The 24425-nt window shown below is 51.5% G+C and overlaps 1 long non-coding RNA gene and 1 other non-coding gene across 3 annotated transcripts; both read right to left on the bottom strand.

The window, feature by feature from the left end:
* LOC136336530 (uncharacterized) lies at positions 1–23533 on the bottom strand. 2 transcript variants are annotated; one of them, XR_010731469.1, is made up of 4 exons: positions 23406–23533; positions 22804–22853; positions 6403–6541; positions 1–599 (listed from the first exon to the last, which is right to left on the bottom strand). It is a non-coding gene; the product is annotated as an uncharacterized lncRNA (long non-coding RNA). The 2 variants fall into 2 exon arrangements; XR_010731468.1 differs by lacking the exons at positions 1–599; positions 6403–6541 and adding an exon at positions 14471–14867.
* On the bottom strand, positions 12811–12974 carry LOC136336746 (U1 spliceosomal RNA). Its single transcript, XR_010731568.1, has one exon. It is a non-coding gene; the product is annotated as a U1 spliceosomal RNA (small nuclear RNA).
* Positions 23534–24425: the final 892 nt, after the last annotated feature.

The raw sequence follows: 24425 nt of genomic DNA, 5'->3' as shown, positions 1-24425 counted from the left end.
TATTGGCTTAAAACAGCACCTTTTTATCATCCCATAGTTCAGGAAGCCAGAAGGCCAGGCGTGGCGTGGCTCGGTTCCCAATTTAGGGTCTCACCAGCTGAAATCCATTTCAACTGAGGTTTCGATATCATCTGGGGTTCTGATCCTCTTCCAACCTCACTGGATGTCGGCAGAATTCAGTTCCTTTTGGCTGTAGGATTGAGGTCCCAATGGTTTGCTGGTTACTGGCTGCGGTCCGCTGTCAGCTCCTAGAAGCCATTCCTTGTTCCATGGCCCCCTCCATCTGAGCAAGAGTGTCCCATATGTGGATCCCTCTCTTGATTCAAATCTCTCTAATTTCCTTTTCCAGAATCAACTGGAGTAAACTCTCTACTTTTAAAGGGCTCATATGATTAGGTCAGGTTAACGGATATTGTTAGCCTGACATTATCAGGTTAATATCTCTATCTCAAGGTCGACTGTGCATATATAGCATAGCCTAGTCGTGGGAATGATACCCCTATTCACAGGTTTTGCCCACACTCGATGGGAGGGGAGTACGTGAGGGCAAAGGTCACTGGGTGCCTTAGAAGAATTCTGCTGCCACAGATGAGGGGAACCTGAGGAGGCACAAGAAGATTAAGGAACTTTCCTAAGAACATACAGAGAATTGGAAATGAAACCTAAACAGGAATCTAGGTCCCCAATCCTAATTTGAGGGTTTTCCTCCAAGCAAACATGCTATGAGTACGGGGTGGGTCAGGATTGGACAGATGGCCTTTAGGGCCACAGCATGCTCTGGGAGCCCACCTGTTTAGGAGATAGGTGTGTGTGTGTGTGTGTGTGTGTGTGTGTGGCAGGGGTGGGGTGGGGTGGGGGGTGGATACAAGCTCTTGGATCGGGAATGGAGGCCCTATAGAAGCAAATAGCCCGTGCCTGGGAGGGGATGCTAAATACTCCCAGGAAGGCAGAATGGGGGTCAGACACTCATGTAGGGGTTTGAAACACACCCCAATATCCCCCAATATCCTGGTCGCCTTTCCTGCCCTAGACACAGAGATCTCTGGGCCAACGAGTCTGGGTTTCCCCAACCACTAGGGGGCGCCCGGCGCACATATGCTTTGAAGGCAAGCAGGGTGAACACACTTGGAGAATCCAAAGCAGGGATTGGGTGGCGGTGGTTGACCTCTGGCCTCCTGCATCCCCAAGGCCTTGCAGATCTTTGGGGCACTGGGCTTGTCTAGGAGCCCCAAAAGGCCCTGACCTCCGGAGGCCTGCTTCCTTTATCCAGACCAATCCAATTAACTTTGCTCATCAGCAAACCCTTGAAAAGGGGGCTGGAGCCCACCTGTGGCGTATCCCATCCCCCATCTCTGGTTTTGCTCCCTGTTTCCAGGTCCACTACTACGGCCTACTGGGGTGGGCTCCTGACTCATCTCTCTTCTTTCCCTCCATGGTCATGCCATCACTCAGTTCCTCCCCTCTCACTCCATGAATGTTTTACCTCCGTCTGTGAGGGACCTTCCTACAGGGAAATGTCACTCTGCTCTACACCATGTCAACAAGGAGGAACCAGGTATGCCCTGCTTCAGTTAGGCACATTCCCTTTATAAAAATTCAACATAGCCTGACCAGGCAGTAGCGCAGTGGATAGAGCGTTGGACTGGGATGAGAGGACCCAGGTTCGAGACCTCGAGGTCGCCAGCTTGAGCGTGGGTTCATCTGGTTTGAGCAAAGCTCACCAGCTTGGACCCAAGGTCACTGGCTCGAGCAAGGGGTTAGTCGGTCTGCTGTAGCCCCACGGTCAAGGCACATATGAGAAAGCAATCAATGAACAACTAAGGTGTCACAATGAAAAACTAATGATTGATGCTTCTCATCTCTCCATTCCAGTCTGCCTGTCCCTGTCTGTCTCTCTCTCTGTCTCTGTCACACACATACACAAACACACACACACATACACACACACACACCTCAACATTATGGCCACCCTGGCTGGGCTGTTTCCATTATTCATTCACTCATTCATTCATTCAGTTTAGAAAGAGAGGAAGGGGGGAATGGAAAGGACAAAGGAGAGCGAGGGAGAGATCTGTTCCTGTATGTGCCCCGACCAGGGATTGAACATGCAACCTTTGTATATGGGGACTATGCTCTAACCAACCAAGCTATCCAGTCAGGGCTTGTTTCAGTTTTAAACCAGAATGGTTGGCCATGTTCTCAGTTCATCTCTGTAAGCACAGTTCGGCTGTGACAATCCCACCCAGCAGACGAGCAGTCTGAGGCATGGCATACTGGAAAGCTGGGACCGGACACCCAGCCTGGGCCCCTCCCTCGGGAGAGGGCAGGGGGGAGGGGAGCACGGAGCTCAGGGCCTCTGTCAATAGGAAAGGAGAATAAATCAGCCTAGGGACCAAAAGGGTGGGGCGGGGAGGGGGAAGGGTCAGCGAGTTGCCACAAGAAACCAGAAAGGAGCATTTGGGGTTCAGGAGAAAGGTCAGAAGCAGAGGGATAGGGGAAGAGGACAACTGGGGGTGCTGTTGAACTCAGAGAGGGTGTCCAATGTCTCTCTGGGCACCGGGAGCCCCTAGGAATGGAGAAAGGTAAGGGAGAGCAGGCAGGATGGCCAGCTCCACCTGAGGAAGGAAAAGGATGGGGCCGGGGCCGGGGCCGGGGCTGGGGCTGGGAGTGGGGCTGGGACTGGGGCTGGTGCTGAGACTGGCGCTGGGACTGGGGCTGGGACTGGGACTGGGGCTGGGACTGGAGCTGGCGCTGGGACTGGGAGTGGGGCTGGGACTGGGGCTGGGACTGGGGCTGGTGCTGAGACTGGCGCTGGGACTGGGACTGGGCCTGGAGCTGGCGCTGGGACTGGGAGTGGGGCTGAGACTGGCGCTGGGACTGGGGCTGGGCCTGGAGCTGGCGCTGGGACTGGGAGTGGGGCTGAGACTGGCGCTGGGACTGGGGCTGGGCCTGGAGCTGGCGCTGGGACTGGGAGTGGGGCTGGGACTGGGGCTGGTGCTGAGACTGGCGCTGGGACTGGGACTGGGCCTGGAGCTGGAGCTGGAGCTGGGACTGGGAGTGGGGCTGAGACTGGAGCTGGCGCTGGGACTGGGGCTGGGCCTGGAGCTGGAGCTGGAGCTGGGACTGGGAGTGGGGCTGGGACTGAGGCTGGTGCTGAGACTGGCACTGGGACTGGGGCTGGGCCTGGAGCTGGCGCTGGGACTGGGACTGGCGCTGGGACTGGGGCTGGGACTGGGGCTGGTGCTGGGACTGGCACTGGGACTGGGGCTGGGCCTGGAGCTGGCGCTGGGACTGGGAGTGGGGCTGGGACTGGGGCTGGTGCTGGGACTGGCACTGGGACTGGGGCTGGGCCTGGAGCTGGCGCTGGGACTGGGAGTGGGACTGGCGCTGGGACTGGGGCTGGTGCTGAGACTGGCACTGGGACTGGGGCTGGGCCTGGGGCTGGTGCTGAGACTGGGAGTGGGGCTGGGGCTGGGACTGGGGCTGGTGCTGAGACTGGCACTGGGACTGGGGCTGGGCCTGGAGCTGGCGCTGGGACTGGGAGTGGGGCTGGGACTGGGGCTGGTGCTGAGACTGGCACTGGGACTGGGGCTGGGACTGGGGCTGGTGCTGAGACTGGCACTGGGGCTGGGACTGGGGCTGGTGCTGAGACTGGCACTGGGACTGGGGCTGGGCCTGGGGCTGGTGCTGAGACTGGCACTGGGACTGGGGCTGGGACTGGGGCTGGTGCTGAGACTGGCACTGGGACTGGGGCTGGGCCTGGAGCTGGCGCTGGGACTGGGCCTGGGCCTGGCGCTGACCAGGCCAGGGGAGGGACACAGGTCTGCTTTGATGAGAAAGCAGACCTGGGTGGCTATGAGGGGCGAGGCCTGGAAATAGGAGTAGCTCTCCCTGGGGAGTGGGACTCAAAGCTCCAACGTGTGTGTGGGGAGGCACATGTGTATGTATGTGGGCACAAGTGGTAGAATGCCACTAAGTGCCAACTGCTGCTCTGGTGGCTTTACTCAAATTCTGCGTTTTGTCCTCACTACAGCACCTGAATCTGTTATCACACCCCAAGGATTAGCCCAAGATCATCCCAGCTGGCCGGTGCCAGCACATGGCCCTTGCAGCTCCTCACAGCCTCCTGTGGCCTCAGGACTCACCTGGGACTAGTGGCCCAGCCCTGACCAGATAAAGCTAGGTGCCAGACAGGCGCCCAGATGGTGCATTGAAGAATACAGAGGGAGAAAACATACCATATTCTATGTGAAAAGACAAGATCAAGTACACACTGATAGAGAACCCATGTTCTGTGGTTGACTGTCAGTATCCAGGAGGCAAAAGGAAGAATGAGTCCTATGGGTCAGGGAGGCTTGGGTTTCGAGTTTGGGCAGACATGGAGAAAGGAGGCAGATAAAGGCGCTAGAGCAAAGGGATGTTTCAGGATGGCTTTCTGCTCCCTCAACCCCCTGTGGCCCTGATCCCCTGTGGCTATTCCAGCAGTGAGCCACTGCCAGCACACATGGGGTTAACGTCTGTCTGGTGCAGTGGCCTCAGCAGCAGCAGCAGCACAAGGTGCTGCCAGCAACTCAGAAGCTGAAATGTGAGAAGCAGGCGAGAGGCAGGGCTGAGAAGAGCTGAGCAGCAGCAGCAGAGAGGGTTTCCCTGGCAGGAGCTGGAGACTCCGCTCTGGCGACCAGAAAAGGTCTTCCCATCCTTGACCCACATCCCCTCCAAATGACTGCCCCTCCAGCCTCAGGTTGGGGGGCTGTGGCATGCACTCAGGATGGTCCATAGGGCAGAGGGTCTGTGCCACAGATCTGAGGAACGGATGGAGAACTGGGCCAAGACAGCCAGCAGAAAACGCATCGGGCCCTGCCCAGCTGAGCCGGAAGCACTGGATGGAGAGGTCGACAGAGTAGAAAGGAGGACAGAGAGGTCCTCTGGGTTCCCTACCTCAGAGGCCTGGCCTTGACTTCCCTCTACTTGGGCAGAACTGAGTCACAGGAGCCTCCCACTGTTCCACGGTGAGGGAGACACACACAGCTCCTGCCTCCTCCCCAGGTCAGCTGCCATCTGCCGTCTGCCTTCACAGTGAGGACCGACCAGAGATGGCTGGCTTCCTAAGTGTGTGTGAAGTGCTGGGTACTGAGTGAGCAACTCATCTCCCTTCTCTTAGCTTCTTTCTTTTTTTTTCTTTTTTTTCTTTTTTTTTTGTATTTTTCTGAAGTTAGAAACGGGGAGGCAGTCAGACAGACTCCCGCATGCGCCCAACCGGGATCCACCCGGCACGCCCACCAGGGGGCGATGCTCTGCCCACCAGGGGGCGATGCTCTGCCCATCTGGGGCATAGCTCTGCCATGACAGGGCCATTCTAGCGCCTGAGGCAGAGGTCATAGAGCCATCCTCAGTGCCCAGGCCAACTTTGCTCCAATGGAGCCTTGGCTGCAGGAGGGGAAGAGAGAGACAGAGAGGAAGGAGAGGGGGAGGAGTGGAGAAGCAGATGGGCGCTTCTCCTGTGTGCCCTGGCCAGGAATCGAACCCAGGACTCCTGCACGCCAGGCCGACGCTCTACCACTGAGCCAATCGGCCAGGGCTCCTTCTCTTAGTTTCACAACCACCTAATCAGTGTATCAATGGGGAGTATTATTCTGACCCCCCAATATAGATGAATCTTTAGAAGGGTTGAGACACTAGCCTGAAGCCACACAGGCAGAGTGGCAGAATGGCAGAGCCAGCTTGAACTAGGGCTTGTCTGACAGCAGGACCTGCACAGCTACCCACCAAGCCACTAGGGAAGGACAGAATAAGCAATGCTCACCAGCAGGTCACCACAGGTCTGTGCGCCAAATCCAAGGCAAGATGAAAGGCAGCCCTGGGACCCCAGGAAGTTAAGGTGGCACAGACCGAGAACTATTCAGGCAGCAGTTAAATGCCCAGTCCCAGATCTGTGAACAAACCCGCAGCAGCAGGGATCTCCTGTAATCCCTGAGGTGCTTCCCTGGGACCACAGGATCACCACTGAGCAAGTGACTGGCACTCACGCTGACAGAACATGGAGCACATCTGCGGCTTTAGGTCTGCGTGGTCCTTGTTGGAAAAGTCACCAACATTTACTGTGGGACAGTGCTCAGCAAGGCTCTGCTAAAAATTAATGGAAACAGCCCTGGCTGGCTAGCTCAGCTGGTTGGAGTATCGTCCTGAAGCACAGAGGTTGCCAGTTCAGTCCCCAGTCAGGGCACATACAGGACCAGATCCATGTTCCTCTCTCTCTCTCTCCCTTTCTCTCTAAAATCAATAAAATAAACATTTTTTAAAAAGATGTGAGCATTGAATTAGACCTCAAATATTGTCTTTGGCCCTTATCTAGTTACAAGTTAGACAATGTTTTGTAAAAATAAAAAAATTTAATGGAAACACCTCGGTAGGCATCATGGATCCTGGTGGCCAAAAGCCGGATAATCGCAGTGCCTCCAGTCACGTGATCTTCCTCGCCTCTCTGAGCCTCAGCTTCCTCATCTGCAGGAGGGGGACATGCCAGCATTGACACACAGGGCTGCTGCGAGGATTAAACAAAGTGTCACAAAGCACTTATATTGAAAGCCTTCATCTTCACAAAAAAGACTTACACGCATAGCAGCATTATTCACATTATTCAAAAAAGGTAGAGGCTGACCAGGTGGTGGCACTTTTTATAGAGTGTTGGCCTGGGATGCTGAGGACTCAGGTTTGAAACCCCAAGGTCACCAGCTTGAGCGTGGGATCATAGACATGACCCCATAGTCACTGGCTTGAGTCCAAAGGTCGCTGGCTTGAGCAAGGGGTCACTCACTCTGTTGGAGGCCCCCGGTCAAGGCACATATAAGAAAGCAATCAATGAACAACTAAGGAGCCAAAACAAAGAATTGATGCTTCTCATCTCTCTCCCTTCCTGGCTGTCTGTTCCCATAGGGAGCTTGCTAGGTGAATCCTGGTCGGGGCACATGTGGGAGTCTATCTCTTTGCTTCCCCACCTTTTACTTAAAAAAAAAAAAAAAAAAAGATTTTAGAGAGCAAGGAAGAGAGAGAGAAACATTTACTTGTTGTTCCACTTACTTACCCATTCACTGATTGATTCTTGTATGTGCCCTGACCAGGGATTGAACCTACCACCTTGGCATATTGCAATGACACTCTAATCAATTGAGCTACCCAGCCAGGGCCTTGTTTTTGTTATTTTTTTTTTTAATTTTTAAAAAAACATGTGTGTGTGTGTGTGTGTGAGAGAGAGAGACAGAGACAGAGACAGACAGATAGGGACAGGCAGGCTGGAAAGGAGAGAGAGATGAGAAGTATCAATTCTTTGTTGCAGCACCTTAGTTGTTCATTGATTGCTTTCTCATATGTGCCTTGACCTGGGGGGGGGGGGGCTACAGCAGACTGAGTAACCCCTTGCTCAAGCCAGTGACCTTGGGTCCAAGCTGGTGAGCTTTTTGCACAAACCAGATGAGTCCACACTCAAGCTGGCAACCTCGGGGTCTCAAATCTGGGTTCTCTGCGTCCCAGTCTGACGCTTTATCCACTGCGCCACCGCCTGGTCAGGCTTGTTTTTGTTCTTAATCAATTTATTTTTATTTTTTTAATTTGTTTTTAAAGAATCTTATTTTTTTACTTATTTTTGTGGCAGAGACAGAGTCAGAGAAAGGGACAGATAGGGACAGACAGACAGGAAGGGAGAGAAATGAGAAGCATCAATTCTTCGTTGCAGCTCCTTAGTTGTTCATTGATTAGTTTCTCATATGTGCCTTGACCCGGGGCGGGGGGCTACAGCAGACCGAGTGACCCCTTGCTCAAGTCAGCGACCTTGGACTCAAGCTGGTGAGCCTTGCTCAAACCAGATGAGCCCGTGCTCAATCTGGTGACCTCGAGGTCTCGAACCTGGGTACTCCACATCTCAGTTCGACACTCTATCCACTGTGCCACCACCTGGTCAGGCAATCGATTTCTTTAGAGCAGTTTTTTTTTAAATTTTATTTTTATTTATTCATTTTTAGAGAGGAGACAGAGAGGGAGAGAGAGAGAAGGGGGAGGAGCAGGAAGCACCAACTCCCATATGTGCCTTGACCAGGCAAGCCCAGGGTTTCGAACCAGCGACCTCAGCATTTCTAGGTCGATGCTTTATCCACTGCGCCACCACATGTCAGGCGTATTTAGAGCAGTTTTAAATACTTTTTTTTTTTAAATACTTTTTATTTTTTATTTATTCATTTTAGAGAGGAGAGGGAGAGACAGAGAGAGAGAGAAGAGGGGAGGAGCTGGAAGCATCAACTCCCATATGTGCCTTGACCAGGCAAGCCCAGGGTTTTGAACCGGCGACCTCAGCATGTCCAGGTCAATGCTTTATCCACTGCGCCACCACAGGTCAGGCTAGAGCAGTTTTAAGCTCATAGCAATACTGAGCAGAAGACTGAGATTTCCTGTACACCCCCTGACCCCACACATGTATAGCCTCTCCTATTATCAACACCCCTGAGTGGTACATTTTGTTAAAATTGAAAAACCTACTAGGGTTTCTTTTTAGGATAATGAAAACATTCTGGACTTAGATGGGGTGATAGATGCACACCCTGTAAATATACTATAAAATCCACTGAATGTACACTTTACAAGGGGAAATTTAATGGCATGTAAATTTTATCTTCATTTTTTCTATTTTTTAAAAGATTTTATTGATTTTTAGAAAGAGGAGAGAGAGACAGTTCCTGAGATTAGCATTAGAGGAGAAAGCAGAGAGTAGAGCAGAGAGAGACCACGTGGAGGAGGCCAAAAGAAGCAGCCGAGGTGGTGGAGTGCTGAGTGAGAAGCCAGTTTGTGCAGAGTTTGTGCAGAGAAAAGGAGATGGGGAATAGAGGTGAAGTGAAACTAAGGCAATAGTGTTAATAAAACTGTGATCGCCGGACCTGTGGTGGCGCAGTGGATAAAGCATCGACCTGGAAATGCTGACGTTGCCGGTTCGAAACCCTGGGCTTGCCTGGTCAAGGCACATATGGGAGTTGATGCTTCCAGCTCCTCCCCCTGTCTCTCTCTCCTCTCTGTCTCTCTCTGTCTCTCTCTCTTTCCTCTCTAAAATGAATAAATAAAAAAACAAAAACAAAAAAAAAAAAAAGAAAGAGGAGAGAGAGAGCCTTGGCCAGTTGGCTCAGTGGTAGAGTATTGGCCTGGCGTGTGGAAGTCCCAGTTTCGATTCCCAGCCAGGGCACACAGGAGAAGCACCCATCTGCTTCTCCATCCTCCTACTCTCCTTCCCCTCTCTCTCTTCCCCTCCCCACAGCCAAGGCTCCATTGGAGCAAAGTTGGCCCAGGCGCTGAGGATGGCTCCATGGCCTCTGCCTCAGGTGCTAGAATGACTCTGGTTGCAAAGAAGCAATACCACAGATGGGCAGAGCATCACGCCCTGGTGGGCATGCCAGGTGGATCCTGGTTAGGTGCATGCGGGAGTCTGTCTGACTGCCTCCCGCTTATAACTTTGAAAAAAAAAAAAAAAGGAGAGAACAAAGGGGGTAGGAGCAAGAAGCATCAACTCATAGTAGTTGCTTCTTATACAGTGTGTCCATAAAGTCATGGTGCATTTTTGACCGGTCACAGGAAAGCAACAAAAGACGACAGAAATGTGAAATCTGCACTAAATAAAAGGAAAACTCTCCCAGTTTCATATATATTTAGTGCAGTTCAATGTGGGCTCACACACAGATTTTTTTAGGGCTCCTTAGGTAGCTATCCCGTATAGCCTCTACAGACTCGTCACTGACTGATGGCTTACCAGAACGGGGTTTCTCCACCAAACTGCTGGTTTCCTTCCACTGCTTATCCCACCGAGTAATGATATTCCTATGTGGTGGCGCTTCGTTATAAATGCGCCGATATTCATGTTGTACTTTGGTCACGGATTCAAATTTAGCGAGCCACAGAACACACTGAACTTTCCTCTGTACCGTCCACATCTCGACTGGCATGGCCGTGGGCTGCTCCGCTGTATACACGGTGTTACGTCATCATCTGCACATGCGCACATGCTGCCACATCATCCTACAGAAACTGGGAGGGTTTTCCTCTTATTTGGTGCAGATTTCACATTTCTATCATCTCTTGTTGCTTTCCTGTGACTGGTCAAAAGTGCACCATGGCCTGACCAGGTGGTGGCGCAGTGGATAGAGCATCGGACTGGGATGCGGAAGGACCCAGGTTCGAGACCCCAAGGTCACCAGCTTGAGCGTGGGCTCATCTGGCTTGAGCAAAAAGCCCACCAGCTTGGACCCAAGGTCGCTGGCTCCAGCAAGGGGTTACTTGGTCTGCTGAAGGCCTGCGGTCAGGGCACATATGAGAAAGCAATCAATGAACAACTAAGAAGTCGCAACTCACAATGAAAAACTAATGATTGATGCTTCTCATCTCTCTCTGTCCCTGTCTCTCTGCCTCTGTAAAAAAAACAACAAAAAAGTGCACCATGACTTTACAGACACACTGTATTTGACGTAACCAGGCAAACTCAGGGTTTCGAACCAGCGACCTCAGCATTCCAGGTCAACACCTTATCCATTGTGCTACAACAGGTCAGGCTATATCTCAATTTTAAGAAAAGCACTTAGTAAGAGCTCAGAAAAGGCAGCTCTCATTACTATATCCTTCAATGTCAGAGAGTCTGTCATAAAATGGAAGACATTTAAAAATACTTGACACCCAGGCAAAAGCCAAACAGCATGATCCTGGCACCCTGGGATGACTGTCACAGAATCCTGCTCAGTGAACACGGATGTGAATGAGTGACTGACCTGCAGGAGCTGCTGCCCGCCATGTTGACTGATGGAGTTTCTTAAGCCCTGCACAGAGGTACTGAACCCATGGCCGTGGCCGTGGAGATGAGAATAGTCACAGGTGCATGTGGTGGAGTTTGGGCTGAGAGCCAGAGAACGTGGGTGGTTGGGGAGGACGGGCTGGCACCCACAGACCTGTGGCGGCTTAGAGGTGTGGCACCAGGCAGGGCTGGCGGGAGGGGAGAACACTGAACCCAGGGGCTGGAATACTGGTCCTCGTGCTCCATGGCCCCAAGTAGAGTCTGGAATGTGCTTTACCTTGGTTGACAAATAGCTGGAAAAAACTTTCAGCAGGCCTGCCCTCTGCCCTCCAGAAGCCCCACTCTGAGGCATCCAAGAGGCTCAGACTACTCTGGGTACCACTTACTTCTGAGAAGCCCTGGGCCTGGGTTCCTCTCTGACCCACTGCCAGGTTCCAGGGTTTCAGACGAGAGAGATAAGAGATCAGCAAGCCTAGTTAGGGGCTGTCCCCCATTGTCAAATGAACAGAGGTGCTTATAATATGGATGGGGGAACAGAGGCAGCCACTCCTCAGAGCCTGGGTCCTTCCTCCAGCCCCAGGTGGAACCGAGGGAACAGGGAGGTGGCTCCCAGAGGCAGGCCTGAGCCTGCAGACCTTCAAGTGAGGCCCATAGGCTTGCTTGTCCCTCAACCCATTTCCTCTCCCTCCTGACTCCACCCTCTGTGCTGTGTAGTCCCTAACCCTCTGGGGAGAAGCCAAATAGTACAGAACTCCTTAGAGAAGAGAAAAGGGCCTGCTGCATGCACGTGCATATACGTACATATACATGTGTGTGCACACACGTGCCCTTACTGTCACAGAGCAGATCACACAATACTTAGACAAAGGGTAGAGAAAGGGAACTAGACATGTTAGTGCTTTGCCTCCTCTGGGCCTGGCAGGTACTAAGGGATTTGCATACATTGTCTAATTCAATCCTTAAGAGAATCCTGTAAGATTTCATAGATGAAGAAAATGAGCTTCTGAGAGCTTAAGGAACTTAGCCAGTGGGGCTCCCAGTAGGTAAGAGTCACAGAGCCAAGCACAGTGCCTGGCACCAGCCCCAGAAGCCAGTCTTGTGGAGGCAGCTGAGCAGAGGGGGGTTGTGTGTTGTTTTCGCCCACCCCCTGGCACTGGCTCCTTTGGGGAAACCCTCACTCCTACCTTCTCCCTGTGGATCTAGGTCACAGCATGCTCCTGACCCAGACCTGTCCAATCAGCAATAGCCACAAACTGGGACCCAACAAGAGGCAAGCCTGGGGTCTTGCTGGAGCTCCAGAGAGCCTAGCTGGTGACACACAGGATACTGGGCCAAGAGATGCAAGCCAGTGTCCAGCACTGCCGAGAACTTGAGCAGCCAGGCCCTCCACCTTTGCAGTTATGAGTTCTTTAGTAACTGGTCTTTGAACACAGGTCTGACTGCAGAGCTCACTGTTTCCCAGAGAGGCTCTGGTAGCTTCAGTGGTTCTCAAACTTTCTGAAGTCAGGGTGCATTTAAAATTCTACAAATAATTGTAGGCGCACTATATACAAATTTCTGAGAAATATGTTATAATAATTAAGTCAAATATTAAAAAAATATATAAAGTCCAACCGTGCTTTTATGGTAAGTAAATGAAATAAATACAATAAAATTAAATTTATTCTGACATTAAAAAACATTTTTATGTTATATTTTTTGTTACGCTTTTTAGAATTCGTAAAAAAGAGGGGTCCAAAAATTAAAAAATGACAATAAAGTTATCTTTTTATATATAGAGATACATTCTTAGTAAGATTTAGTAAATTCGGCAGGTCCTGGCGCAAATGTGTTAAGTTTTTTCATTCTTGTGTTTCTGAGAAACATGAGCCTGATGTGTTCTAGCGATTTCTTCAATGTTTGGGCATATATTTGAAAGGCAAACTCTCATTTCCTCATCAATACATTGAAGAATTCCTCTCTTTTTACTCTTTTTTATTTTTTATTTTTTTTTCACTCAGGGGAGAGCGCGAACGCAGTCCCCCACTACCACAAATTATGCAGTCGAGTTTCCCACATTTGGGGAAATCGCAGGGGTCAGCACATCTGGAGTGCAATGGATAAGCCTCGCCCTGGGAAAACCACCTTCATGATCATGGTATCTCCCCTGCCAGGTAAGTATTCTCTCTTTTTACTCTTAATTGTGTTGACTGCAGAAAACCCCCACCATACATATCATCTTAACTTTACACCAAACAAAGGCTAGAAGAAACTTGCCTCCAGTCTTTCTGGGGAACATGGGGGGTAGTGTAAACAACTCAGCACCACAACTTAACAGCCTTTTGCAACCTAATCAGGCAAGTGAGGTGGGAGTTGGGCAGATTGCCAGCTTACAGTCAATTCCCCACACCTCTGTCCCCCAAAAATCTAAACTCCAAAAACCCTGTTGGTTTTTGGTCCCCAACAGGCACATATTTCTCTGGAATACCATAGGGCGCACCTGGAAATCTTCTAGGGTGCGCCAGTGCGCCCTGGTGCACTCTTTGAGAACCACTGGCTTAGGGGCTGGGAGGCTGCTGGGGATGGGGCCTCCTCACCTCTCTCCCAGAAACCTCTGGGGAAAGGAGGGTGCCTCTGGCCTCCTCCTCAAGCAGCTTCATCACTCAGTCTGACCTTCAAAGTTGGCATCTGCTTGCAAGAATCTTTCTCCTCCGGGAATTCAGCCTCCAGATGTCAAGATGCAAGGCAGGAGCAGCAGCGGTGGCTGCACATGGCTCTCCCCAGTGAATCAGCCGCATTCCAAAGGTGCAAACACAGACACCACGCCCTCGGCAGCCTGGGGCTGCAGACTTCCTCCCCAGGCCAGCCCAGCCCAGCCCAGCCCAGCCCAGCCTCCACTCCTGCTCCCCTCCCCTCTTCCCAGCCAGACCAGGCTTTGAGCTTCCTTTCCAGAGACATTCTCCTGGAACTGAAACAGAGAGAAAGAGAAAACCACTGGGGCCAGGAGACACCCTGATGCACTCCGCTTGCTCCCTCCCCCGCAGCAAGCACAGACCCCACCCGAGAGCTCCCCCAGTTATCAGTATATACAGGGTGGAGCAAAAGTGGTTTTTTTCAGTTGTTGGTATGGAATATAATACAATAATTAAGAAATAACAATACAAGAACAAAGTCTGTTTTGCATACTCACAACCATAAACCTACTTTTGCCCACCCCTGTATGGGTTGATTCACTCAACAAGTATTTATTGAATACCTACTGTGGGACAAACCACGTATATAGACAAGCTCCTGACCTCATGGAACGCAGCCCAGCAAGTCAGACAAAATTGGGCTCGGGGACAGAGAATAGTTCCAAGTGTGGTAAGTGCTAAAGAGGAAAGGAAGAGGGAAGACGGGGCTGAGACTGAAAGCAAGTGACAAAGGGGGGTTATGAGGTGCAGGGCACTGTGATGGGGGGACACTCTCAGGGGTAACACATAAGCTGAGGCCTGAAGGATGAATCAGAGCCTCCTCTATAGAGCCACTCCTCTGCGATCATTTCATGAGAAGCACAGCAGTAGAACTGCAAAGATATTCCCCAGCTGCTCAGCAAGGTCTTGAATCCACTTTCTGGTGCCTTCTGTTAGCATTAATGCAGGGAAGTCTGGCTAATATTTTTTTCAGTAAGAGCTTTATTAGGATATAATTCACATGCCATACAATTTATCATTTTAAAGTATACAGTTCAAGGTCTTCAGTGTATTCACCATGTTGTACAGCCATCACAGTCAATTTTAGAACATTTTCAATCACCCCCAAAAGAAATCCTACAGCTATTAAGTTATTCTTCATTCCCTGCGCCTCCAGCTCCAGGCAACCAGTAGCCTACCCTCTATCTCTGTTGATCTGCTTATTCTGGACATTTCATATAAATAGAACCATACAGCCTGACCTGTGGTGGCGCAGTGGACAAAGCGTTGACCTGGAACGCTGAGGTCACCAGTTCAAAACTCTGGGGCTTGCCTGGTCAAGGCACATATGGGAGTTGATGCTTCCTGCGCCTCCTTTCTCTCTCACTCTCACTCTCTTCTCTCTAAAATGAATAAAAAAACAAAATAAAACAAAAAAACCTCAGGTTTGCCTGGTCAAGGCACATAAAAGAAGCAACTGCTACTATGAGTTAGATGCTTCCAGCTCCTCCCCCTGCCTTTCTCTTTCTATCCTCTAAAAAATAACAATAAAAAATAAATAACAGGCCCTGGCCGGTTGGCTCAGCGGTAGAGCGTCGGCCTGGCGTGCGGGGGACCTGGGTTCGATTCCCGGCCAGGGCACATAGGAGAAGCGCCCATTTACTTCTCCACCCCCACCCCCTCCTTCCTCTCTGTCTCTCTCTTCCCCTCCTGCAGCCAAGGTTCCATTGGAGCAAAGATGGCCTGGGCGCTGGGGATGGCTCCTTGGCCTCTGCCCCAGGCACTAGGGTGGCTCTGGTCGGCAGAGCATCGCCCCCTGGTGGGCAGAGCGTCGCCCCTGGTGGGCGTGCCAAGTGGATCCCAGTCGGGCGCATGCGAGAGTCTGTCTGACTGTCTCTCCCCGTTTCCAGCTTCAGAAAAATAAATAAATAAATAAATAAATAAATAAAAATAAATAACAGAACCATGCAGTATCTAGCCTTTTGTGTCTGGTTTCTCCACTAAGCATTTTTTTATTTTTATTTACTGATTTCAGCGAGAGGTGTGGGGGGTGGGGAGAGACAGGAACATCGAGCTGTTCCTGTATGTGCCCTGACCAGGGATCCAACTGGCAGCCTCTGTGTTTCAGAACAAGGCTCTAATCAACTGAGCTATCTAGGCAGGGCTCCACTCAGCATATTTTTAAGGTTTACCAATGTGGTAGCATGTATTGAACTTCATTCCTTTTCATGGCTGATTAATACTCCATTGTAGGGCTAGAGCACATCTCATTACCCATCAATCAGTTGAATATTTGGGTTGTTTACTCCTTTTGGCTATTGTCAATAATGCTGCTATGAATATCCATGTACATGTTCTGGCCTGGTTATATGTTTTCAATTCTCTGGGGTGTATATCTAGGAGTGGAAGTGCTAGGTCAAATGGTGACTCTATGCTGAGAAACCACAGACTATTTCAGAACAGCTGCACCACTTGACATTGCCCCCAGCAGTGTGTGAGGGTTCCCATTCCTCCCTCTCCTCCCAATACATATTATTCTCTTTTTTTTATTGATTTTAGAGAGAGAGGAACATTGACCTCTTGTATGTTGTTCCACTTGACTTTTTTTTTCTTTTTTTTAAATTTATTTATTCATTTTTTTTAGAGAGGAGAGGGAGAGACAGAGAGAGAGAGACAGAGAGAGAGGAGAGACAGAGAGAGAGAAGGGGGGGGAGGAGCTGGAAGCATCAACTCCCATATGTGCCCTGACCAGGTAAGCCCAGGGTTTTGAACCGGCGACCTCAGCATTTCCAGGTCGACGCTTTATCCACTGCACCACCACAGGTCAGGCTCCACTTGACTCTTGTGTGTGCCGTGGCGGAGAATCAAATCTGCAATGTTGGCGTATACTGTCAATGGTCTAACCAACTGAGGGACCCAGCCAGGGCAATGTCTCTCTTTTTTTTGTTATAGTCATCCCGGTGGGTGTAAAGCAGCATCTCATAGCGGTTTTGATTTATACTTCCCTAATAAAGCTTGTCCTCAAAAAAGAAAAGGACCTGTGGTGGCACAGTGGATACAGCGTCAACCTGGAAATGCTGAGATTGCCAGAACCCCAGGCTTGCCTGGTCAAGGCACATATGAGGAGCAACTACTAAAAATGGATGCTTCTGCAAAGGTTGTCAGTTTGATTCCCCAATCAGGGCACATACAGGAGCATCTAGGTATTCCTGTTTTTCTCTCTCCCTGTCTCTCAAAAAAAAAAAAAAAAAAGTTGATGCTTCCCAATCCTCCCCCCATTCTCTCTCTAAAATCAATAAATAGCCTGACCAGGTGGTGGTGCAGTGCATAGAGCGTCTACTTAGAACGCTGAGGACCCAGGTTAGAAACCCCAAAGTCACCAGCTTGACCATGGGCTCTTCGGGCTTGAGCATGGGCTCACCAGCTTGAGCGTGGGGTCACCGGCTAGAGTGCAGCCGCACCCAGCTTGAGTGCAGGGTTGCTAGCTTGAATGTGGGATCATAGACATGACCCCATGGTTGCTGTCTTGAGGACAAGGTCGTTGGCTTGAGCAAAGGGTTACTGGCTCAGCTGGAGCCACCCCCCCCCCCCAGTCAAGGCACATATGAGAAGCAATCAATGAACTAAAGTGACACAACTACAAATTGATGCTTCTCATCATCTCTCTTCCTGCCTGTCTCTGTCTGTCTCTCGTTCACTCAAAAAAAAAAAAAGAAAAAAGAAAAAAGAAAGAAAAGAGCAGCGCAGCTCTGATGAGATAGCTTCATTGGTTACAGTATTGACCCACAGTCCAGAGCAGGGGTCCCCAAACTACGGCCCGCAGGCCGCATGCGGCCCCCTGAGGCCATTTATCCGGCCCCACTGCACTTCCGGAAGTGGCACCTCTTTCATTGGTGGTCAGTGAGACGAGCACATTGACCATCTCATTAGCCAAAAGCAGGCCCATAGTTCCCATTGAAATACTAGTCAGTTTGTTGATTTAAATTTACTTGTTCTTTATTTTAAAATTGTATTTGTTCCCGTTTTGTTTTTTTACTTTAAAATAAGATATGTGCAGTGTGCATAGGGATTTGTTCATAGTTTATTTTATAGTCCAGCCCTCCAATGGCCTGAGGGACAGTGAACTGGCCCCCTGTGTAAAAAGTTTGGGGACCCCTGGTCCAGAGGCTGCCAGTTCAATCTCTGGTCAGGGCACATACAGGAGTGGATTAATGTTCCTCTCTCCCTCTCCCGCTCTTTCCCTTCCTCTCTCTAAAATCAATAAAATAAACATTTTTTTAAAAAGCCTGTCCTAATCCTGGCTGGTAGTACCCAACTGTACCCCCATTCCTCCCATGCTAGCACTACCACTGTCCCCACCCCCTGAAGACTCTAATGCCTCCAAACCCTGTGCCTCACCTGCCCTGGCCTACTTCCTTCTTCACAAGGGTTAAGCCCACATTCAGTCCAATTCAATCAATGCCTACAGCCTGAGGTCTTCGGGTACAAAAACTAGTAGGGAGGCGAGATAGGGGGTTGTGGTCTGTGTCCCCAGGACAGTGAGGAAGAGGGCTCTTGGGCAAGTACCAACAGGAGTTCCTATACATCTCTTCCATGTCCCACCAAAATGTAAGCTCCATGAGGGCTCCACGAGCGCAGAGCTTCCTCTCTCTGTTCATTCACTGCTCTATCCCTAGGTAGTAGGCATCCCATTATTATTACTTTTTTAGCACGAGATTGAGAGAGAGAGAGAGAGAGAGAGACAGATAGAGACAGGAAGGGAGAGAGAGACAAGAAGGGAGAAAGACAGAGACAGGAAGGAAGAGAGATGAGAAACATCAACTCATAGTTGCAGCACCTTAGATGTCCACTGATTGTATCTCATATGCGCCTTGACCGGGGGGCTCCAGCCAAGCCAGTTTATCCCTTGCTCAAGCCAGCACCATGGGGTCATGTCTATGATCCCACACTCAAGCCAGTGACCTTGGGGTTTTCAAATCTGGGTCTTCAGCATCCCAGGCCAATGCTCTATCCACTGCGCCACCACTTGGTCAGGTCCATTACTTGTTGGATGAACAGAGACAAAGAAAAAGAACCCACAGCAGGGGTGTGGCGGGGCGGTAGGTTGTTAGTGGTAGAAACTCAGGCTCTGGCCTGACCAGGTGGTGGCACAGTGGATAGAGCATCGGACTGGGATGCGGAGGACCCAGGTTCAAGACCCCGAGGTCGCCAGCTTGAGCGCGGGCTCATCTGGTTTGAGCAAAGAGCTCATCAGCTTGGACCCAAGATTGCTGGTTCGAGCAAGGGGTTACTAGGCCTGCGATCAAGGCACATATGAGAGAGCAATCAATGAACAACTAAGGTGTCCCACGAAAAACTGATGATTGATGCTTCTCATCTCTCTCCATCTCTATCTATCCCTCTCTGTCCCTGTAAAGAAAAAAAAAGAAACTCAGGCTCTGAAGTAAAATGATTTGCACCAGAATAATCCTACCTCTTCTACTTTATAGCCATGTATTCTTGGGTGAATCACTTGGCTTCTCTAAGCCTCCCTCTCATCATCTACAAAATGGGCCTGACAGCAACAATCTACCAGACTGGATAGTTTTGAGTATTTTTTTTTTAGAGAAAGAGACAGACAGACAGGAAGGGAGAGAGATCAGAAGCATTAAATTGTAGTTGTGGCACTTTAGTTGTTCACTGATTACTTCTCACACGTAACTTGACTGGGGTGCTCCAGCCAAGCCAGAGACCCAATGCTCAAGCCAGCAACCTTCAGGTTCAAGCCAGTGACCCCACGCTCAAGCTGCTGAGCCTGCACTCAACCCAGTGACCTTGGGGTTTTGAACCTGAAACCTCAGTGTCCCAGGTCAACACCCTGTCCACTGCACTACCACAGGTCAGGCTAGTTTTGAGAATTAAATGACATAATACAGATCAGGCAATATCATGTGCCAAGGACCCTTAGAGGTAAGGTCACATAATGTCAATCCTCACCAGAGCTTTGTGAGACAGGACTATCATTACCAGCTTCCACACCATAGAGAAGGAAACAGTATCTCTGAGGGCTCAAAGAATTTGTCAGGTCATGAGGCTGGTTAGGGCAAAACCAGGATCTGAACCAAGAGTCCTAACTCCAAGCAGCGTGTGGCTCAGTGCTGTGCGACCCCTAACACAGATGGAGGAGACCTGGGCAGTCTCTGCTCAGGCAACAAATTAGTCCAAAGTGCTTAGCATCCGAAATGAGGGACTGTAGTGCCCAGGCAAGGGGTGGGGAGAGGCAAAGAGATCCTGGGGCTACAAGCCTAGGGCACTAGAACAGACACCAATGGTGAGGAAAGGCTCAAGGGTCAAGATAAGATGGTACACACAGTTTTATCAGGGAAAGCAAAAGGTTTCCGATAGGGAAGCCCTTAAAGATGGCAGGAGCTCCCTTAGAGGGGCAGATGCTCTTTTCTCTCTCAGGATGTGCAGCTTTGGGAAGGAGACACACAGCGCCCACCCAGCTAGACCACCCTGAGTGACAGATGTGGCTAGATCCCCCTCAAATCAAAGAGCCCATTTGGAAGAGATCCAGTGGGATGGTCTAGGGAAGACATCAAGCTAGCCCCTTAAAAAAGTGGGCCTGGTGCACTCCAGAGACTGGGTATAAATACTGGGAACCCTCTTGAGTAGAGATGGGGGGATGGGGGTTCCCCTCACTTTAGCTCTTCAGTTGTGGAATCCCATCAAGCAAAAGAGGTCCAAAGACGGAACCTTCAGGAACACCTGTTTCAAGGGCCATAGGCAGACCCTGGGGGCTTCATGACAGAAGCAGAACCTGGTGTGAAGTGCTGTGTAAGGGGAGAGCTCAGGACAGAGCACGGAGCTCAGAAGGGAGTGGGTGATCCAGTGCAGCCTGATCTTTGGGGATACTCAGCAGGGGAGGGTTGGAGACAAGCCTATTGCTTGAGATTCCATCGTTTATTTTAAACAAGGAAGAAGCTCAGCTGATGACAGCACACCAACAGAGACTGCATTTAAATTCAGTTGTGGAAAACCATTAGGCACAGTCTCTTATCTGCCAGAAGGCTTGGAAGGGGTTCCTCGCAGCTGCCTGGCAGGGAGGCCTGGGACAGTGGTTTTCCAAGTCTAGTCGGAGGACCACATGCATCACACGTCACTTGAGCTTGTTTAAAAAAAATACAGATCTCTGGGCCTTGCCCCAGACTTACTGGTCAGCATGTGGAGTATTAGAACTCATTGGGGCTCTATGACTCAGAATATCTCCAGGGAGAAATGGAGTCCAGAAGGAAGGAGGGACCAGATCACCAGGAAGCCTTGTGCAGAGTGACTGTTCAGAAGCCCTAGCCCACAGGGGTCTTTTAAGGGGACCAGCTTCCACCTCCTTCTGGCATTCTAGTCACACGAGTCTCACAATTCACATATGTCATCTCCCTCCATCCTGGCACCCCCACACTCACGGCCACCCAGTAGCCATATCTTCAGCTGGGGCCTTAGTTCAAGGCCAGGGTGTGCAGGTGGGTTCTGGGGGTCCAAGTGGAATCCTTCACTCCTTTGACCCTGGCTCAGGATCAAAGCCCAAGACTTGGCCCTGGCCGGTTGGCTCAGTGGTAGAGCATCGGCCTGGCGTACGGAAGTCCCAGGTTTGATTCTCAGCCAGGGCACACAGGAAAGGCGCCCATCTGCTTCTCCACCCCTCCCCCTCTCCTTCCTCTCTGTCTCTCTCTTCCCCTCCCGCAGCTGAGGCTCCATTGGAGCAAAGATGGCCCGGGCGCTGGGGATGGCTCTATGGCCTTTGCCTCAGGCGCTAGAGTGGCTCTGGTCACTACACAGCAACGCCCCAGATGGGCAGAGCATCGCCCCCTGGTGGGCGTGCCGGGTGGATCCCCGTCGGGTGCATGCGGGAGTCTGTCTGACTGCCTCCCGGTTTCCAACTTCAGAAAAATACCAAAAAAAAGCCCAAGACTTCATGAAGAGGAAGCTTCTGGCTAAAGACACTGGCAGGTGTCCCCTAAGGTGCCTCTGGCCTCTCCTACATCAGTCCCACCCTGAGAAGGAACTGACTGAAATGGCCCAGACACAAAAGCCTGGAGATAAGGACCGGGGACTACATGGCTGAGAATAGAAAGTGTCCCCATCCCTATGCCCCCAGAGAGAGAGAGAGAGAAAGAGAGAGAGGTGAGGGGGATTGTCTCCAAGGCCACACTTTAGCAAACATGTGGCCACATACAAAATATATCTCTTCTGCTAGGGTGAATCTACTCCCTGAGGGACACGGCTTGGGTTCTGGACTCAGATCCCATCTTTTCTACTTCATCGCTGTGGGCTCTCAGGTGAACCACTTTACCACTCTGAGCCTCCCTCTTGTCTACAAAATGGCCTAATAGTAAGTTCCCCTATGGTTCCGTACCACCAGGACCTCAGATTCACTGGTATCCTGAGGTTCAAACAAAACACAGAGGGCTGAGTCCCCTCCCAAACCTTCTCAGGGCCACGTTTCACACCATAGCCGAAAGGCCAAGACTAGAAGCTGTACCAGGCTGGAAAATAGTAGGTCTCCATGAGAAACCCACAGGCCCTCAGTGCCTTGGGTCCAGATCACAGGCAGATCTTTACAGGAGCATAAAAACATCTCCTCCCTTCCACAGCAGAAAAGCAATGGGCACAGCCAGCAGAGGCCCCAGATCCGCAACCCTGAGGCCCTTTCCACCACATTTGGTCAGTGATCAGAGACCCTGCTTGCTGGTGCAGACTTGGGTGGGTTTCATGGGTGCTTTAATCTCTCCAGGTTTATAGGGACGTTTGGGTGATTCTGCTTGTCCTGCAGTTGCTGGTGGGTACATAGAGCTTGCCTGGCTGACATCGTCTTTGCTACTGTTCAGAGCACTCAGCCATATCAGGGTCCCCACCTCCAACCCACTCCCAGCAGCAGCCTCTACCCAGTTCCAGGTCTTCTGCTCTCCCTCCCCAAAGCCAGTTGTATCTGCTCCAGAGCCTGGAGGGGTGACAAGTGTTTCACAGACAACAAAAGCCTCTCCCAGAACAGATTTCCATCCAGGAAAGCTCCTGCTACACCCTTGTTCTGTACACTAATTTTAGGCTGGGTTTCAGGGCCCCAATTGCTGGGTGTGCATAACAGCCAACGTCGTTTTGGGCAGACTGTCAGCAAAAAGGGCCTTGAGCCCATCCTTTCCTTCAGGTCACTCACTGCCCCCTCCCTCTAGTACTTGGGAAGGAAACTGAGGGGCAGAGTGGAGAACCTATCTTGGTAAAGGTCATCCCACCCTGGTCTCTTGGGTGTGTTTCAGGCAATGATGCTCCAATGCTGTGTGACCTTGGGCAAGTTATTTAACCTACCTGAGACCGATTTCCTCTCAGCTAATAGTAGCGCCCAGATCCACGTAGTCCTGATGATTAAAGGAAATAATATGCATAAAGCACCTAGCACTAGGCCTGGCACCTGCTAAACACGTGAGCCATTACCATTATTCCATCCTTTTCATTCTCCCCTCTCCACTCCAGCCGTAGGGGCCTCAGTGTCCTGCTCCTCCTCAAACCCCCGGGCGCCGGCTGGTTCCCTGGCTTTCTCCAGGTCTTGACTCGAAAGACACCTTCCCCAGCCGCCTGGTTGATGCCTTTCTCTGCTTTTGTCCTCACTCTAACAGTCATCTGACATACTATGTATTCTACCGATGAACCCAGCTGGTCTCCCTCGCCCTGGCCCGCAAGCCCTCCGAGTGCAGGACTTCTGCCACATTCTCGACCCTGTGCCCGCCGGAGCGTATGCAGGATTCCGATTACGTCTCCGGAGAAGCGGGCGCGCCCGGTAGTCTGGCTCAGGGTCCGGACCCCGCCCTGGGCCGAAGCAAGAAAGGCAGCACGCACTAAGGGGAACGGACCTCGGCTGGCGGAGGACCCGCGTTTCGGGGGGCGGTGCCGGGGACAAAGGACTGCCCTACCTGTGCTGGGGGCGCCGGCACCTCCCCGCGGGCGGCTCCAGAGCGCACCCGCAAGGTCACGTCCGGGGCGTGCCAGCCGGAAGGAGGCCCCGCGCGGGGCGGGAGTGGCGGGACGTTCTCTGCCAGGCCACGCCCCTCCGACCGCGGGCCCACGGTGGAGGCGGAGGCGGAGGCGGGGCCAGCCCGGACGGGGCCGCCTCACACTTCCGCTCGACCAGGCCGGCTTATGCATATTCATAAGGGGGTGAGGGGTGAAACCTGGGCCCCCCCCACCCGCCACCCGCCGCGGCACCCCGCCCCCGGGCCTCTTGTCCCGCCCGGGCTGAGGCTCCGGCCCCAGTGGGGCGCCCCCGGCTTCCGCCTCGGGGAGGGAGTTTCCACTTGGTCACAACTCAAAAATGTGTCGCTCCCGCTCCTCCACCCCCTCATTCCTGCCCTGGGGGGGTGGGGGGGCTCTCTTCCCTGGGAAGGCAGGAGGGGCGGCTACTCCTTCCTGGGGCAGGTCCTTGGGGATCTGAGGCTGACCGCTCCCTCCTTCCCTCCCTCCAAGATAGCGCCGTAATAATCCTCATTTAAAAAATATAATAGTTCTAATTTATTCAGCCCGTACTCTGTGCCAGGCACCGTGCCCTTTGTATGAACTTTTCTCTTAACCCTCCCAACAGTCCAACTGAGGTAAGTACAATATTGTCATCCAAAAGCTCAGAGAAGTTGAGTGACAATATCCACTATTTACACAACAGACTCTAGGCTTTTCCGGAGGTGCTTGGCCCCCCACCATCTTTCCCGAAATGGGTTTACCTGGGCACACCCGGCGGGCTGGGTGTGGCCGAGGGGAAGTTACATGGGGGGAAACCAAAGCATGGAGGCCAGACAGGTTGTGCCATTGGCTCGACCCAGTGCAAAACGAAAAGAGCGTGGGCCCTGTGTTAAAAAATGGTTAAGAGCCTGACCCGTGGTGGCGCAGTGGATAAAGCGTGAACCTGGAAACGCTGAGGTTGGCGGTTCTAAACCCTGGGC

This window comes from Saccopteryx bilineata, chromosome 4 (assembly GCF_036850765.1).
Source record: "Saccopteryx bilineata isolate mSacBil1 chromosome 4, mSacBil1_pri_phased_curated, whole genome shotgun sequence".
Classification (NCBI taxonomy): domain Eukaryota; kingdom Metazoa; phylum Chordata; class Mammalia; order Chiroptera; family Emballonuridae; genus Saccopteryx; species Saccopteryx bilineata.
The sequence above is the reverse complement of the archived record's forward strand: the minus strand, read 5'-3'. Positions and strand labels throughout refer to the sequence as shown.